Here is a 19,293-nt window from a genome sequence, read left to right on the forward strand (position 1 = left end):
ACTGACCAATAAATAAATGGGCTAAAGACTTAAAGAGAAACTTCTCTGAGGAGGAAATAAGAATGACCAATAGACACATGAAGAAATGCTCAACCTCCCTAGCCATAAAAGAAATGCAAGTCAAAACATTACCTCACCCCAGTTAGAATGGCAAAAATCAAGAATTCTAATAACAACAGATGCTGGAGAGGATGTGGACAAAAGGGAACCATACTGCATTGTTGGTGGGAGTGTAAACTTGTTCAACCACTTTGGAAAGTGGTATGGACATTCCTCAAAAGACTCCACATAGAGCTCCCCTATGACCCAGCAATCCCACTTTTGGGCATTTACCCAAATGATCACAAACAAGAACACACTAAAGCTACCAGCACAACTATGTTTATTGCAGCATTATTTACCATAGCTAAGATATGGAACCAACCCAGATGCCCCTCAGTAAATGAATGGATCAAGAAAATGTGGTATATATACACAATGGAATTCTATGCCTCCATCAGAAAGAATGGCATTGCCCCATTTGTTAGGAAATGGAAAAACTTGGAAAAAATTATATTAAGTGAAGTAAGCCAGGCCCAAAGAAACATAGGCCCCATGGTTTCCCTTATTTGCAATATCTAGTGTATGTATGAGTCAGCGGAAAAGGTCAGATAATGTGATGTCAAGGAAAATGAACCCTTAGATATGTATTTTAATGTTTTTCTTTCATGCATGTGTTTCTAATGCATTTATAAGATTATCTCTTTTGTTGCTTTGTATGTCCCCTCCCCCACAGTATAACCCCTGCTTTTCACTATATTTGATGTCAGTATAACTTGTGGAGGAGAGGGGGGAAAAACAGTTGTTTAAGGATACAGGTGGACCTGATGCAACAACGAGAAGTATGTATAAGTTGTCATGTCCAAAACGAGCTTTACAACGTCGGTCCGGGGGGGGGGGGAGGAAGGGGGGGAAGGAGAAGGGTTGGGATTGGGGGGGAGGGGGGAGGCTGGGAAGGGATGTGAAGGGTAAACCAAAGGAGGAGGCTGCAATGCTTGGTAAGAAATGTACGCATTATCCTGCCCATGTAATTGTAACCCCTCTGTACAGTATGTTCACAAATAAAAAATAAATTAAAAAAAAAAGGTTTATAGCCAGCCAGGGCAGAAAATCCATGAGACTCTTGTCTCCAATTAACCACCAAAAAGCTATGGCTAAATGATAGAACACTATTCTTCAGCACAAAGGTTCAAGGACAGTGCCCAGGCCCTGAGTTCAAGCCCTAAAATGCCCCCATCTGCAGAAAACTATATAAAATTTCTTAGTAATACTTGACTGACCTTATCCTGAAATTTTGCTCAAAACATGAAATTGGAATCACAAAGCAGGCTTTCATCTTTGACTATCTGTAATGGTGTAGATTTGTTGTTTATTTCTATATCCAAGGTTTGACCCCTCAGCCCAGTTATACTTACCAGTAGCAGAAGTTGATTCAATTATGCAGGTTACCAATTCTTATATCCTACTACAAAGCCCTCACACCAATTCAATTTAGCCGCTCCCATGAGCCCTGAAACTTCCTCTTCTAACTCTAGTTGTAGGAGCTGAATTTAAACCCCTACTACCTCAGTAACATCTTGTTTCTTACTGCAGTGTGTGTGTGTGTGTGTGTGTGTGTGTGTGTGTGTGTGTGTGTGTGTGTGTATTTACTTGGAGATAAAAGTCTAATGGAATTTTCTGCCTGGGCTGGACTAGAACCTCAATTCTTAGATCTCAGCCTTCTGAGTAGCTAATATTATAGGCAAGAGCCACCTGTACCTGGATCTTACTGCATTTTTTATTGTTACTGTCCAGGTGACAGGTAAAGAGTACATTTCCTTTTGAACAGTATTACTCCTTCCTTCACTTACTCTCGGTTTTCCCCTTATGTCCCTTCCCCCACCAACTGTATAGTTCATTTTCAACAGTGTCTAGTTAGTATCATTGCTGCATTTGTTCATTCTTTGTCCCTCCATTTCTGTTCATTGTTTATTGACTGAATCCAACATTTTGTAACCAATACAGTGTTGTGAGCTCCTCTCCAATTCTTACGTCTTATTTCTAAATGGCAAAACAATTGAACACCACATTTTAGACAATAGAAAATCATGTCGTTTCTCAGTTGTTTTAACGAACATTTTTGTTATTTGGTAAAGAGAATTCTGCTTTATTCCTAGTTGGAAAAAAATCTTTCCTTTGCTTTTCTTTTCTTGTGCCTAGTCTTGTGCCATGGGAAGAAATCTAAACAATTTTTATCTAATTTTCAAATCCTTGTTACTTGAAAAACCACTAATGTGTCTAAATTGTCTTTGTATTTCCCTCATTCCATACTTCAACCATCTTCTGAATAAGTGTCACTGAAAAATATAAAGACTACTTTAAAGAAGATTCACAATTAACCTAAAGAACATACTTCTGTTCACCATTGAATTTTTATTTCAGGATTTTTCACTGGCTCTAGTTGTTAATGACACAGGATATACAGATAAGATTCAAATAAAATCAGTGACCACTGTCAATACTTCATAAACTCTGCCTACAAGAATAACACAGACACCCTAGAAATACACTCATCACAAAGTACTCCTGCCTTCTGCCAATTTTTTTTAAAACACTTTGTGTGTTCAAAAAACTTAGACTGGTTTCTCCATGCACTGTGTAGTGCTAATTAAATTGAGTATTCTTAACATAAGGATTAAAACAAAATCCTGCATCAAACACTTGCCTTTATTTCATTTCATTCGTTTTCAATCAGTTCTGTTCCATGCCATTCCATTCCATTGTATATTTCTTAACAATAGAATATCTCTTCTGACTTGTTGTTTGTCTCTACCTGATGCAGAAAAAAATATTGTTTTGGTAAGTATATCTGACAGCTGCTCAGCTCTCATAGCATGGACACATAGAAGGGCATAAGACACCACTGTAACAGATTGATTTATTTTATGGTGCCTCCTTGTAACCTAGTTCGTAAAGTCATCTGGTTGGTCTTCTCACTCTTTCCACCAGCTCTGTGTTTGGCTTAGGACAGTAAGGCCTCTGATTTGTGTTTCATAAAATCAGAGGTTGGGAAGTCTGCCACCTTAAGGTCCTGTTTCCATGTAGAAATGGGAAAGCTCCCAACATCAAATCATTTGATCACCTTTTGTACCCTATGTTTAGGAATTCATCATACATTAGTCAACTTCTTTGTTATTAGCTTTTGGATACCACTCGGCCTGCTACATGTATTTCTGTGGTAGCAATATCATCTTGCATGTCTATGTGCGACTTTCCCCCTTTGATACAACCCACCCTGATCACTGGAACAGGGTGATTCTGTTCTATTCACCAAACTGAGAGCTGCTTTTCCTCACCACTGACTATGCATTCTAACAGTAGTATTTTCACATGTGTTAAGTACAAGTAGCACATAGCACTGGCTATTAAATACATTTTAGGAGATTATCTATCATGATAATTTTATCCAATGTTACTTGCTTCTATCATCTCCTTATAGGAAATTATAAAAATAATGTGTTCCCTTGAAGATAAAATACAGAATATTACTAAAAAGCTGTCTTTATTTATCAATCCTATTACCAAACTTTTTTTTCTGGTAATGTATATTGGATTTCAATGGAGGTAGGAAAATTCAGAGATGGCTGTGCTATAAAAACGAATTGATTATTTTACAACACTGTTTTGATATTGACATCAGAAGAAATGTTACTTTCCTAGAAAAGAAGCTAATAAAAAGTGTCCATTTATTTAACAAGGAATTGTTAGAAGAGAGATCTGGAATCATTTGAGTGAAACCTGATGGACAAGGAATCGTTGTTGGGACAGGAATACATGATTCGGGAAAGCTACTGTGTTGAGAATACAGTAGACAAACATAAACCACTTTACATATTAGACCAAGCCTTGTGGACATAGTTCTCACCTACTTGTCACAGTTCATCTCCAGTCACAATGTTTGCAAGACTTTAAGACATCTAGGGAAGACAAACAGAATAGTTTAAAATAAATCCAATAATTAAAAAAATACTACTCATAATACACAGGACACATCCTACTCATATGTCTCTTAATTTTCTGTGTGAGATTTTCTGTCAACATATAAATTTAACGTCAAGCATCGAGGAAAAAAAAGCATGCTCTTTGGAAGCTGTTTTTAATTCATCCAGCCAAATGTAGGAGAGGTTTTCTTCCATTTCTATCATATATTGCCTACCTACTTAAGCAAGTTTGTTTTTTCACTGCTTCAGAAAAGTGATACTGTTTTGGGGAAACTTCTCTGAAGATTGGGGAGAAAGGTTTGATTTCGAAAACCTGGAAATACAGTTATGAAGGAAAGATTCTTAATCTTCTGGAGAGTCAGTCAATATAAAAGCCATAATATAATATGTGACAGGTAGAAAGATCAAAGAAGAAACATGTTTTTGAGATGATTCTACTTTTGAATCTGACGCAAGTAAAAAGTTGATTTCTCATTCTAATTATTTTAGATAATAACACTGAATATATAGTATGTACATATATGCTTTAAATATCTAAATAGGAGTTGTATATATTGGGTAAGTGATTTTATATGGATTTTATTTTATTTGTCATGGATCTTGAACTCTGGGCCTCAGCTCTGCAGCTCAAGGCTAGTACTCTACTATTTGAGCCACTCCATCACTTCCGGTTTCCTGAGTGGTTTATTGGAGATAAGTGTCTCACAGACTTTCCTAGATTTTGCTGCCCAGGCTGGCTTTGAACAGCTATCCTAAGATCTCAGCCTCCTGAGTAGTTAGGATTACAGGCGTGAGCCACCAGTGCCCGGCTATAAATTTTTTCACTTAGAAAAAATACAAATTTCTTTACTTCAATACTTAAACAATAAATTGTTAGAAAAATATTATCATTTTCATTATGAGATTATAATAATTTAACTAATTATTGTGATAAGATATATTCATATTCAGAGAAACAGTACAGACAGATATGAGAGTGATTTATAATTTAAGTGGATTTTGTTATGCAAAAAAAGTAATTAAACCTTCTAATTTTACCTGATCATGTTTTTTTATTTGTAATTTATATACTATAATTTATATACTATATACATAGTATATATGTAATTTATATACTATATATAGTATATATATAATTTATATACTATAATTTACTTTATCTTTACGCATCTATTCTGCAGATGTGTAAAGTCAGGGATCAATAAAGAAAATTGTGAAAATAAAAGCAAAGGAAGGTTTTTAAAACAATTTCTTATAACAGCCCCAATTTTAATAATGTCTAATGCATCCAAATTTTTTCTTGGGGGGGGGTCTGGTCGTGGGGCCTGAATTCTGGGCCTGCATGCTATCCCTCAACTCTTCAACTCAAGGCTAGAGCTCTATCACTTGAGCCACAGCACCACTTCTGGCTTTTTTCTTTTTGCTTATGTGATGCTAAGGAATCGAACCCAGGGCCTCATGCATGCAAGGCAAGCACTCTCCCACTGAGCCAACCCAGCCCCCTAATGCATCCAAATCTTAATTCTTCATTCTATACTTCCATTATACAAGTTATAGGCGTCAGCAAACTAGCTCATATAGAGAATCAGAGGAAACTTTGGTATGTTCTTTAGAAAAGGATATAAACACACAGTCTCCCAAGCACTGAGAGCTGCCCTTTCCCCATTCTTACAACTTTTAGTTATGAAGGTAAAAGAAAATGTAATTAGAATAATCCACTAAGAGCTTTATTTGCCACCTGCCATTCTCCGAATGCCTGCTGATAAAAGTGAGTTTTTAACTTGCAGATTTTCCTTGATAGACTGGAATTATGAAAGTTTCCCTCTGGAGTGAGTACTCCAGCTGCCACATGGGGATAAATATAGAATCAATCAAATCAAAGTTTGGCAATATGGAAGTAGAAATTGCATTTGATCTATCCCAAAGATTGGTTATTTGCATAGAAATAAAATCATTAACACATTTGTTTTTTAAATCTTTCAGAGCTTAATTATAGTTGGTGGGTTTTTGTTTTTTTCTTTTTAACCTGACTTTCTCACTCTAGCTAGAAAGACAGACTTGACTGTGGAGTCTGAGAATTGTATCTCTGGGCAGAAATGAGAAAGAACTTTATTCCATTGTTTCCTTGTATATAACTAGACCAGGTAGAAGAGTTATGATTTTGGCAGCTCTAGACAGGGCTAAGAAAACTCAGAATGATCAAAACTGTATCAATTGTTCAGCAGCTGCAGTTGTAAAGTATAATTTAAGAAAAAAATCTAAACACTAGCCCTGTAGTTTGGATTTAAGGACAAAATTATATCTGTAAGGATATCCCTTTACTGTTCTTTAAAAACATGATTGGCATGCAGACTCTGAATCACAAAATTACATCATCTTGATTAAATTAAAGTAAGGTAAGGGGAAACAAAGGAGGAGGCAAAAATGCTTGATAAGAAATGTACTCATTACCTTGCCCATGTAATTGTAACCCCTCAGTATGGTATTTTCACAATTAAAAAAATGAACTCTTAAGAGCAAGTTGCATGAACATAAATGTGGCAGTTATTTGTCATTGCTCTTGACATTTCTAGATATTGTGACTAATCTCTGCATTTCCATGGGGAAGATACTCTGGGTTAATTAGATCTAAGAAAATTAAGTTCAGATGATAAATTGGATGCCGATTAGGTCAATTTTCAGTGGAACCAGACCTAGTAATGAAGAATTATTTTGAATACTTGTCTATTTTCCCTATTTATTTAAAAAAACCCTCTATAACTTTTCTTTACCAATCTGTTCAATGTTCCAGGAAACAACTTTCCCTGTGTTCTACTATGTGTATGTATATGTGGGAGTATGTGTTTACACTATACCCTTTCTAATCATCACTCCTAGTTACAAACATACAACAAAAACATTTTTGTCATTGTTTAAAAACTTCTCATCCAAAGTTGTCAAAATGAGCACAAGATGTCATTTTGACTAATTTCCCCTCTAGTGCTGGGGATAGAACCCAGAGTGTCAGTCATGCTAGACAGATTCTCTATCACTGAGCCACAACCCAAACTCCACAGTTAATTGTTAAAGTAAGCATCCAAGTTCCCAGAAGAGGAAGTATCTGTTCGCTGTGGCTTTAGTTTCCTTAACCACATGGGGATGGTTGGATCTATTTAAAGTATGCATGTAGGACCTCTAAGTCTCTTTCTCCAAGAAACTATAGAAAGGAAGGAATTAAACTGAATTAAAGCTAGGAAATAGAAAAGTTTAAAGGGAAAAGGATGAACGCCTATAGAATTTCCTCAGTATAGCAGTAATTTCCTCAAAAATTATCTTCTGAGAATCAAACATGGCCCTTCATCAGGAAACAAAACAAAATAGATTTTCTGATTCCTTAAGCAATGTCACAGATCAGATAAAATACTAATTTCTAGTAACATCTATCCTGAAATTTGAAACTCACTTTGTGCAGTTCAAGACCTAGAATTTTGTGTGATTGGTCAATAATTCACTTCACTTCAACAAACTACTCTGCAATAGTCACCCAGACATTTACTCAAGCTTTTTGGCAGTGCAATTTTAATACATGGACTACATTTTGTGACCCTTAACACATTAATCTTTGCAATAACCATGGTCTATCAAACATAATTATCTCATATTATAGGTAAAGTGATTGAGGGAGCTTTTGACTTGCGGAAGATCAAACCAAGTAAGAAGCAGAGAAGGAGTGGAGTTTAGAAGTGACTCCATGACTGGGAGACTTAACTTTTCAACTTCCAAATTATTTTCTCCCTCAAAATTTGCCTTTATTATGGAATTATAGCTTAAATGGCATCATATCATCTAATAAACTACTTAAGATTGAATCCTCAAAATGTAGGCTTTCTCTTCAATGCTAAAAATCACTGCAAAGTAAAATTGCATTTTCTTTAAGTGTAAATTCTAAAGTAGTATGCACAACAAATATGAGGTTTTGTATTTAAAACATACAGAAATACACTCTGATCCTGTTCGTAAAAATGTCAACGGGGTGCTATCGAATTTTTGGATTGAAAAATTGTGAAGACAAATGTAAATTATGACAGTTAACAGTGGTATTTAGCTAGAAAAAAAGTATAAAATAAAAAAACAAGATGTCACGAATTGCTTACAAACCTAAAAAAAACTGTGTAAAAGTTTCTCTTCACTGATGAAATGAGCTCTTTACATATAAATTATATTGTAATAACAGAACTCCTGGGTAGAAAAGAGTTCCTTCTCCTGCTGACAAGAATTAAAATAATCACAGATGGCTAATGATAAAAAATACTGAGTGACAGCTCTGAGTATAAGACACAGAGAATATTTTGAGATCCTTAAACCAACACTCAATAAACCACGAAGCTGTTTTCCAATGGATATTCACATACAGGGAATTTTTATTCTATGTTAGAGAATTATACACACTTTCACAGAGTCTTTTCATGAAATTCATTGTCTTTATCATTATATTTGGGGGTAAAATGCAATAATTCACTAGGTAATGTGGGTTCATATGAATATGGAAAAAGTGGGAAAACCTTTATAATTCGGGAATTGGAAATCTAGTATTCTCTCTCTCTCTCTCTCTCTCTCTCTCTCTCTCTCTTTGGTCAGTTATGGGACTTGAACTCTGGGCCTGGGGCGCTGTCCCTCAGCTCTTCAGCTCGAAGTGAGTGCTTTACCACTTGAGTCACAGTGCCACTTCCGGATTTTTAGTGGTTTATTAGAGATAAGAGTCTTGTGGATTTTTCCTGCCTGGGCTGGCTTTGAACCACTATCCTTAGATCTCAGATTCCTGAGTAGCTAGGATTATAGGTGTGAGCCACCGGGCCCCGCCAAGTATTCTATTTTAAAATACAGGTGGAAAAATGGAGACTCTACCTAGTGAAATTAGCAAGTTATTTGTCAAGTTGTCAGTATCAATAGTAGTCAAAAGACATTCAGGATTTATATATCAAGTGTTCCTTCAACAATGCTTACTGATCGGCCTTATTTGTTTGAATAAATATCTTTATTTGTATATAAAAATCACAGACATCCATGGTGAGACCAACAAAATACCTCACTCTCTATTACTTTTGAAATACTTACAAATAGTCCTAATAAAACAACTGAAATGAATACATCTTTGGACTCAGAGTTCAATCATTTATTAACTTTTGGGGGGGGGGTTGGTTTGGGATTTTTTGTTTTGTTTTGTTTTATATGCCAGTATTTATGCTTAAATTCAGTGTCTTTATGCTGTCCATTATCTTTTTGGCTCAAGGCTGGCACTCTGCCATTTACTTGAGCCACAGATTTACTTCCAGTTTTAGGGTGGTTAATTGGAAAGAAAAGTCTCACTGACTTTCCTGCTTGGGTTAGTTTCAAACCATGATCTTCAAGTTGATCTAGGATTACAGGTATGACCCACCAGCATCTGGCCTTCTTTATTTGCAAAAAATAATAGATGGTTAATAATATACTAAATGCATATGGATTGCTAGATTTTAGAGATGGAAATACATATAACAATGCCACAAGATTTTAATGTTTCTATTCTATATAGCTATATATATGGTGTATCTGCATTATACATTTATATACATAGGTAATTCATATAAAATGTATGTGTCAAGGATGTCAAATACAAAGAAAAAAATCAACTCTATACATACAATCAAACAAGAAGGACAACACAGCATAAGGAACTGAGAAGTAGGTATAACTTGGGAGAAAGTAAAAGTTGAAAGGGTAATTGTTGATGCCTGGACATTCTTAAGGGATTAACAATCCCACATTCTCTGTATAATTCATGGCAAATTATAATTTTATATATATATATATATATATATATATATATGTTCCTTCAAGAGTAGTCAGTGTTAATAAAAACAATTCTTCAGGATTATCATGAGCAAGAATCCCTCTTAAAGCAAAACTTTTAAAACAAAATATTGAAAGAAGGACATAGGATGACCCATTGCACCAATGATACCCACAAGACACTATGTTGAAAACAAACTTTCCTGGGTGGGGTGGAGTAGAGGACGTGGGGGACGGAAGGGATAGTAGGAGAAAAAGGAAGGAGGGGGGTAACAATGTTCAACAAGAAATGCACTCATTACCTCACTTATGTAACTCTAACTCCCCTGTACAATCTCTTTACAATATTTTTTAAAAGGACCTCTTTACAAGCCATATTATCCGAACTAGCAGTGTATTCTGTAAATACATAAATAAATAAAAGTGCTTAATATTCTTAGCACCAGTCAGAGTAAGGAACCACTTGCTTTTTTTACCTACACCTGTCAGAATAGCTTACAAAGTTTGATTTCATCATTTGGATGTTACTTCTTATCTAAAACATTTCTGAGTCAACCCACTCTACTTAACAATACATTGAAATGAGTATAAGTATGAGACGCATGCCTAAGGCAACAGAAACTTTGAGGGTAATTTCCATTTCTTCAAGTATATTTGATGAGTGATGTGACAAAGGAATCCTAATTAAAGTTGAAATCCTGAATACTAAATAAATTAGAAGTGGCACTACATTCGTCTTCTGCGGTGATAATACTGCCACTTTTGCTTCTCTTTAGTCCAGCCCTTGACTTTTTGGGAAACCTTTTCCTGAGCATTATTTTCTCTACCAGCTTTACTGAGAGTAGATCACAAGTATCCTACCTCTCTCAGGAAAGCCAACATCTAAACATGTCTGTCTCTTTTTATTCTTTATTTTTCTCATTTATTCTTCCATATCAGCTGCAAACACTTGCATTTACCCTCAAAAATGGCTTTATTACTAACATGCGAGTTCCTGTAGCATCTTACATCGTAATATCTAATGGCAAAACTATCAGATAAACAGATGAGTCCTTTTTTTAAGGAACAATACAGAACGGTTTCAATAGAGATTCACTATTTTAACATTGCTATTATGGCTATTATGGGTGGTCAAGTAAGAGTGATCATTTTTACTTATTAGTTGAATAATCTTAGGCAACTAACATACTATTTATGTACCAGCGTCCTGATTGTGTACCATACCACTCATGGCAGAACATCATTATCCCTAATATTATCATTGAGTCCTTATATTTTATTTTAAACACTAAAATCAGATTTGAGACTTTTTATTTTTTCCTTTAGTCTTTTTAATGGGGTTCTGATCATAACACCTTAATCAAACAAACTTAAAAATTTTCTACTTTGAGTCTGAAATTATTATGACAATTCCTAAATATTAGGGAAGAAATATATAAGAAAAAGATTCTATAAAACTGTAGCTATATATATAGTATATGTCTGAGTCAAGCAGAAAAGGCCAGATAAGGTGATGTTAGGGAAATGAACCCTAAGATACGTATTCAAATGTTATTTTTTCTTTCATGCGATTGTTTCTAACACATTTATAAGATTATTTCTTTGTTGCTTTGTATGTCCCTCCCCCACAGTATAACCCCTGCTTTCACTGTATTTGATGTCGGTATAATTTGTGGAGGGGAAAGGGAAAAACAAATCATATAAATAGGGATACAGGTAGACCCATTGCAACAATGAGATGTACAAGTCGTTATGTCGAAAACGATCTTTACAACTTTGGTGCAGGGGGAGGGGAGGGGGAGCGAGGAGGATTGGGGAAGATGGGAAGGGATGGGAAGGGGAAACAAAGGAGGAGGCTGCAATGCTTGATAAGAAATGTACTCCTTATCTTGCCCATGTAATTGTAACCCCTCTGTACAGCATTTTCACAATAAAAAAAAAGTAGCTATTCCTTCAAATCGAATAATAAATGTCCTGTGTATGATGTTACTTTGGACAGTAACTGGATATTTTGAGTAGCATTCATGATCACAGCAAGTGATTACCACTAGTAGAACATTATATTTTTATTTATGAAGAAGAAACAAGTTTTAGCTACTCACAGGTACTTTACACCTATAATCCTAGCTATACAGGAGGCTGAGATCTAAGCTTCATGGTTTAAAGCCAGCCCAAGCAGGAAAGTCCATGAGACTCTTATCTCCAAATAACCACCCTCAAAAAAGCCAGCAGTGGAACTGTGGCTCAAATGATAAAGACCCATCATTGAGTGAAAATGTATCCCAGAAACGGCACATGCACTCAACACACACACACACACACATCCCATATTTTCATTTAGAGAGAAATTTAGAGAGAAATGAAGCAACTTTAATTACTGTTAAACAGCTATTAAAACTCTTGTTCTCTTTCTTGGCTCCCCTTCCCTTCCCCTCCCCTCCAGTCCTCTCTCCTCTCCTCTCCTTTCTGAGAGATGATAATTTATGATTATTAGAAGAAAACCTTTCCCTTTCAAGCTGTTGTTTATGTTTTGCTTTTTCTAGAGCACCGGAGGAAGGTAAGAAAGATATTACATGATTAATGAAATATAGTATTTGAGATCATTTTCATTCCTAAGACACAAGTAAGCCTTGCTGATCTCTATTTTTGGGGGACTGTTGTATTTTTTGTTCAAAGATTCAAGATGGGGTTATATTCAATACTGCTTTCACATGTGATTTAGAAAAGAAAATCAGACTGTGTGTAAATATGAAACTATTGAGACTATACCATCTGGACCACATATTTGACATATAGGTATGAAATTTTAAAAAATACAATCCACATGAAATTATGCTTTAAAGATTTTAAAACATTGTTCAGACTTATTTACTGACTTGGAAAACATACTTTGGTATGAATTAAAATATACACCCTACATTCCTAGATTTTGAAATGAGGATAAACTGAAATTCATCCAGGTATATACGAAGATTATGGGAGTTGACTCTTGCTTTTGGAATTACTTTACTAAACTACATCTTTCTTTACTAAACTACATCTGAGTTCGCCTATCCAAATTCACAAAACACTGTCCTGTCAGTTTACATTATCTCCAGACAGTGATAACCCTCCATCTTGGGAAGATAAGAAATCTGTTGATAAAATAGATTTTGATCAATTATTTCACATTTATACATAGCAAATGCTAGGAAAGTATGGTCCATGGTGCAAATGTTAGAAGCAATTGGCCTAAAAAGAAGTCTCAAGAAATCTTTGATAAGGGAGCAAAAAAAAAAAAAAGAATGGAAGAAAGACAGTCTCTTCAGTAAATGGTGCTGGTAATTGGTTAAACACCTATAGAAATCTAAAATTACATCCTCATATATCACCCTGCACCAGAATCAACTCCAAATGGACCAAAGACCTCGGAGTCAAAACATTACAGGAATGAATAGGAGAAACTCTAGGTCTCCTTGGCACAGGCTGAATTTTTTTTTAATAAAGACACAGAAACAAAACAAATTAAAGTTGGACAAATGGGATTGTATTACATTGCAAAGCTTCTGCATGGCAAAGGACATAGCTGGTAAGATCAATAGAAAGCCCATGGATTGGGAGAAGATCTTCATTAGCTATACAACAGACAAGGGTCTCATATCTAAAATATACTTAGAACTGGGCTAAAGACTTAAAGAGCGATTTTCTGAAGAAGAAATAAGAATGACCAATAGACACATGAAGAAATGCTCAACTTCTATAGCCATAAAAGAAATCCAAATCAAAACATCACTGAGTTCTATCTCATCCCAGTTAGAATGGCTATGATCACGAAATCTAGTAACAACAGATACTGGAGGGGATGTGGCCAAAGGGGAACCCTACTGTATTGTTGGTCAGAGTGTAAACTTGTTCAACCACTCTGGAAAGCAGTAAGGAGGGTCCTCAAAAGACTATACATAGAGCTCCCCTGTGTCCCAACAATCTTACTTTGGGACATTTACCTGAAGGATCACAAACAAGACTATACTAAAGCTACTAGCACAACTATGCTTATCACAGCATTATTCACCATACTAAGATATGGAACCAACCCAGATGCCCATCAGTAGATGAATGGGTCAAGAAAATGATATATATATATATATATATATATATATATGCATATAATAGAATTCTGTGCTTCCTTCAGAAAAATTACAACACCCCATTTGTAAGAAATGGAAAGACTTAGAAAAAAATCATATTAAGTGAAGTAAGCTAGACCCAAAGAAACATAGGTCCCATGGTTTCCCTCATTTGCAATAATTAATATACATCTAGGATAATTTTATCAGATGAGCAGAAAAGCTCAAAAGCTATGACATGTGACCACATAAGATGATGCTAAGTGAATGAACTCCAAGATATGGACATAAGTGGTCTTTTGTTGTTGTTGTTGTTAATGTACTATGATTTTTTTTGTTTCCATTGTATTTCTTCCCCTTATGGTATATCTCCTGTTGTCACTGTACTTGATTATGGCACCCTGCATCTTGTATATGCATTTATCTAATTTGGGGAGGGATAGGGGAATAACAAAATGCTGAAACAGGGACGCAAGGTGACCCATTGCAACAATGATACTCACAAGACACTGTGTTGGAAATTAACTTTACAACTTGGAGGGGATAAGAAGGTGGGGGAGGGAAGTGATAATAGGAGAACAACAAAGGAGGGGTAACAATTTTCAATAAGTAATATACTCATTACCTTATTTGTATAACTGTAACCCCTCTGTACAGCATCTTTACAATAAAATAAAAATCAGAAAAGTAAAAAAAAGTAAATAAGTAAAAAGAAGTCTCAGGAAGCCTTCCAGATATGGTTATCAATTTGTTATTATGATGAAATTATAACTTAAATTTCATCATTTCTATAAGTTTCTATAGACCATATATCAGACGTGTCAACTTTAAGCCACATATGGCTACTATGATTGCAAAATAGCACAATTATGTGAAAGTTAAACATCTGTCAGGTGTCAGTCTGACAGGGCCACAGAGTTGTCATTTATATTTGTCAGAAGAATTTCAATACAGACCATAGTCATTGGTGTCATATATGCTCATCAGAATTATATAATGATGGAATTCCATAACTTTCAAGATTTGGAAAATGGTATAAAGTATCCTGATATACCTTCTCCATGTGGAAATTTCTAAGAGAAACATTCTATGTAATTCCCAATTCAGGAAGTATTGAACATGTCAGTGGATCGTATAATTTTTCCAATAGATTTCCTTAAACCATAAATTGGACAGACCTGCAAGATACCTAGGAAATATAACATGACATAGCAAGGTAATTTAAAAGGACTGTGCAGATGGGATTCCAGAAGGAGAATTTGCTGCAGGGCTGAGTGAGAACTCAAGTTTCCATTAGACTCTTCTCTGCCTTCCCTAATAACCTTCCCCAATACTATACCTGTGACCCTGTGATGCATTAGATTCTCCCCGCAGTGACCGAGGCTAGGCATCATTTCCATTTGTTCTTGTAGAAAGAACAAAAAGCCCCAGAAAAGCAATCAAGAATTCCTAGAATCATCCAGGTTGAACCAATGAGGTCTCCTGTCAATTGATATATAATGAGTATGTTCAGGGGAATGGAATGTGCTTATTGATTTAATGCATCTAGCCTGTTTCCAGAAATAAAGAAGCTATATAGAAAGGATGTTGTTTTAAAAAGAAAAGGATTAAGCCATCTTAATCTAATAAATTAATCTGTTTAAGGGTTGGGATGTAACTCCGTGGCAAAGCGATTGCCTAGCAAGTGAAACATACTGGGTTCTATCCTCAGTACCAAAAAAGAAAAGACAAAAAATAAAAATATGTTTAAAATAAAAGGTTAAAAGAAGAATTTGAAGTAATTTGTTATAATATTTTCTTCTGCATCTTTCTAAGTTACTAATCTTCATGTAGAATGTAGGAAGCCAAACTGATTGTAATTCTACATGGTTCAAATTTCATGGCCATGTTATTATATCATGCACAAAAATAAGTTCTCTAATTCATCATTTACTTTAACAAAATGATTGGGCTAGTTTGTAATAGGCAATTATATCTGCCTCTAACTTTGTGGATATCTTTTTTTCATCTTTGTCTGAGGGCAGTTAATGTCATATATATTATCTTTTGTAATATACATTGATACATTTTTAATTCTAATTCTTGGCTCATGCATTATTGGGTCAGCAATTGCAGTATGTATCCAAACTATCCACTTACTGAGAGTCACTGGCAATTGTAAATGTCAAACCAGCTTTGTTATAGGTATAAAATAAGATTTATAAAATATTCCAAGTCAATATTTGAAAGGTAATTGAAAAATGCATTCTTGTCTCAGTAGAGACCTGGTATCTAATCTGTTGTTCTGTTGCATTTCCCAGAAAGAGAACAATGAGAAGTAGTTCAGTATAACCATGTAAATAGCAGGACCCAACACAACTGTGAAGCTGACATTGGAGATAGACTAAGAAGCAGAAACTGAAGTAGTTCTAGGTAACAGAATTCAACGCCCATCTTAATGCATCATGCACAATAGTGTTTATCCTTATTTATCAGTTAGCTCAACAAAATAGGCCTTTTAAATAATGTGTCTGTGATTGTATCCTTCAGAGGTAATCAGTAGCTTATTAACCTTAGCCATAATAACACATTGTCACTATTTCCCTTCAGTTTGTTAATTTGCAAAACAATAGTGAAGAGCCTCCCAACTTGTAACAATTTATTCCTCAGTTATTGGCACTGAATAAATACAGTGACCCTCACTGGAAATGTCAGGGACTTGGGAATGAACCCAGTAAGCCATAAAGAAAGGAAGAATGGAAGGCTGAGGAGAATTTAGGAAGTCAAGATTAAGAGAAGATACGAGAAGAGCACCCATGGCTCATGCCTATAAGTCTAGCCACTCAGGAGACTGAGATCTGAAGATCAAGGGCTGAAACTACCCCAAACAGACAAATCCACAAGACACTTCCAATTAAGCATCAAGAAAAAAAAAGAGCCTAAACCTGAAGACGTGGCTCAAGTAATAATGTCAGCTGTGAAAGGGAGAAAGCAGAGTAAAATGAGAGAGTAAAGTTCTGAGTTCAAGCCCCAGTTCTGAAGGGGAAAAAAATGCAGATATGGTCAACACTGGGGTATAATCTGATCCGAGAGTGAAGCCTAAATTTCCTTTCTTCAGTATTTAACTCAATTTCACTAAATGTAAAAGGGAATGAGTTATACACTTAGAGATTAAATCCATGAGGAATCTTGTTAATTGGTCTCTGTCTGGTAGCTATAGGAAAACAAATGCTGTATTAATTTGTAATATACACCATACAATTAGTTCTTTAGTCTCAGTCAAAAAACCGCTCTGTTCAAACATATAACTTATTGGGGCTTCTAAATCATATCTTTTATATTATGCTTTTCCTTTTTCTATTGGCTCAGACTGAAATTATTCAAATTCAGCTTTGTTTTATAAATACTAACTGAAAGCCAGCAGTCTTTTCAGGCCTCTGTCCAGCCCTATGGTATTCAAAAAATTGTTTTAAACTTTTTGTAAAAGGCCTAAAATAGCAAGTTCAGCCTAAGGCCCAACACCTGTTTGTGCAAAGAGCAATCACAACTGAGACAGGTGGACTTAATTTCCTTCTTACTAATTTACTCTGACTTACTCAGAGGTGTATTTGTTATTAGAAAGGTCAAGTGACTGTTTCTTCACATTTCACTATCTCTTGAAGAAAAGGTGGGCAAGTCATTCAAGTATTTTTCTACTATTAATAAGGTTTTTTATTGTGAAAATACCGTACAGAGGGGTTACAATTACATGAGCAAGGTAATGAGTACATTTCTTATCATGCATTGTTGCCTCCTCCTTTGTTTCCCCTTCCCATCCCTGCCCTTCCCCTCCTCCCGCCTCCCCCACCAAAGCTGTAAAGTTCGTTTTTCGACATAACATCCTGTACTTTTTTATTTCTTTGTTTTTGGTGACACAGGGGTTGACCTCAAGGTCTTGCTCTTACTAGGCAGATGATACACCACTTGAGCCATATTCATAAACTATTCCTTCAGGAAGGGTCTCACAGTTTTGTCCAAGGGCCACAGTCATTAACCATAATGCCTGGCTTACTGACTGAAATTGTATCTAGATACTGTTTTGCCTAAGCTGGCCTCAAACAATGTATTCTGGATCTTCACCTCTACAGTAGCTAGAATTACAGGCACAGCACTGTGCTTGGCCTCTTTCAGTTTTTGAAAGCATCTGATACATTTGCCTGGGTCAGAGATGCCATACTATCTTCCTAGTTCCACCTCCTGAGTAGCTATTGTTACAAGCATGTACCACCATGCCCAGACATAAAGTAGATTGTTTAAGATAGTCATATATTGTTATATTGAAAACAAATGAGAAACTAGAACACACAAGATAGGGAATTTTCTTTCATTTCTCCCTCCTCTCTGTTACAAACTATAAACTAGACCTATAAACTAATGCCATCTAAGCTAGAAAAAGTAATATAGGCCTATCCAAACATTGGCTTGTAATGGTAAGCCATTCAATTTCTTTTTGACATACTGGTAGCAAAGATTTTTCTAAATACTCATTGAATCTTCTTAAATATTACTTAGAATGCATCAACATTCTTCTGAGAGGCTCAAAGGAATTCCTTACATAAGAAAAGATCACACATTTTCTCCAAAATGGTTATGTTATGTTATGTTCCCCGCAGACACGAGAGTTCCAACCCCACCATCAATTCAAATGTCATTTGTTTGGTTTGTTTTTTAACCTTTCAAGAAAATTAAATGTAGTGAGTTTTATTTGTAGTTATTTTCAAGGTGCTTTCAATTTTTATTTCCCTGGAATATTGACTTATACTATTGAGCTATTTTTATGCCAGTCCTGGGCACTGTCCCTGAGCTCTTTTCTTTCTTTCTTTCTTTCTTTCTTTCTTTCTTTCTTTTTTTCTTTCTTTCTTTCTTTCTTTCTTTCTTTCTTTCTTTCTTTCTTTTTTGTTTTTTGCCAGTGCTGGGGCTTGAACTCAGGACCTGGGCACTGTCACTGAGATTCTTTTGCTCAAGGCTATAACTCTACCACTTGAACCACAGCACCACTTTCAGATTTTTCTGTTTATATTGTTCTTAGGAATCAAACCCAATGCTTCATGCATGCTAGGAAAGCACTCTACCACTAAGCCACATTCCCAGCCCTGTTTCTTGTTTTAAAAAAAAAAGGTTTTTTGTTGTTGTTTTCTTGTTGTTGCTGTTGCTTTTAGTGTACTATGTGATTTTTTTTTGTTTCTTTTGTATGACACTCTATTTGAATCTGGTGCCCTGCATCTTGATATACACTTTTCTAATTTGGGGAAGGGAAGGGAAATAACAAAATCCTGAAATAAGGATACAGGTTGACCCATTGTAACAATGAAAAGTATACAACACTATGTTGACAATGAACT

The sequence above is a fragment of the Dipodomys ordii genome, unplaced genomic scaffold (genome assembly GCF_000151885.1).
Source record: "Dipodomys ordii isolate 6190 unplaced genomic scaffold, Dord_2.0 Scaffold72, whole genome shotgun sequence".
NCBI lineage: Eukaryota > Metazoa > Chordata > Mammalia > Rodentia > Heteromyidae > Dipodomys > Dipodomys ordii.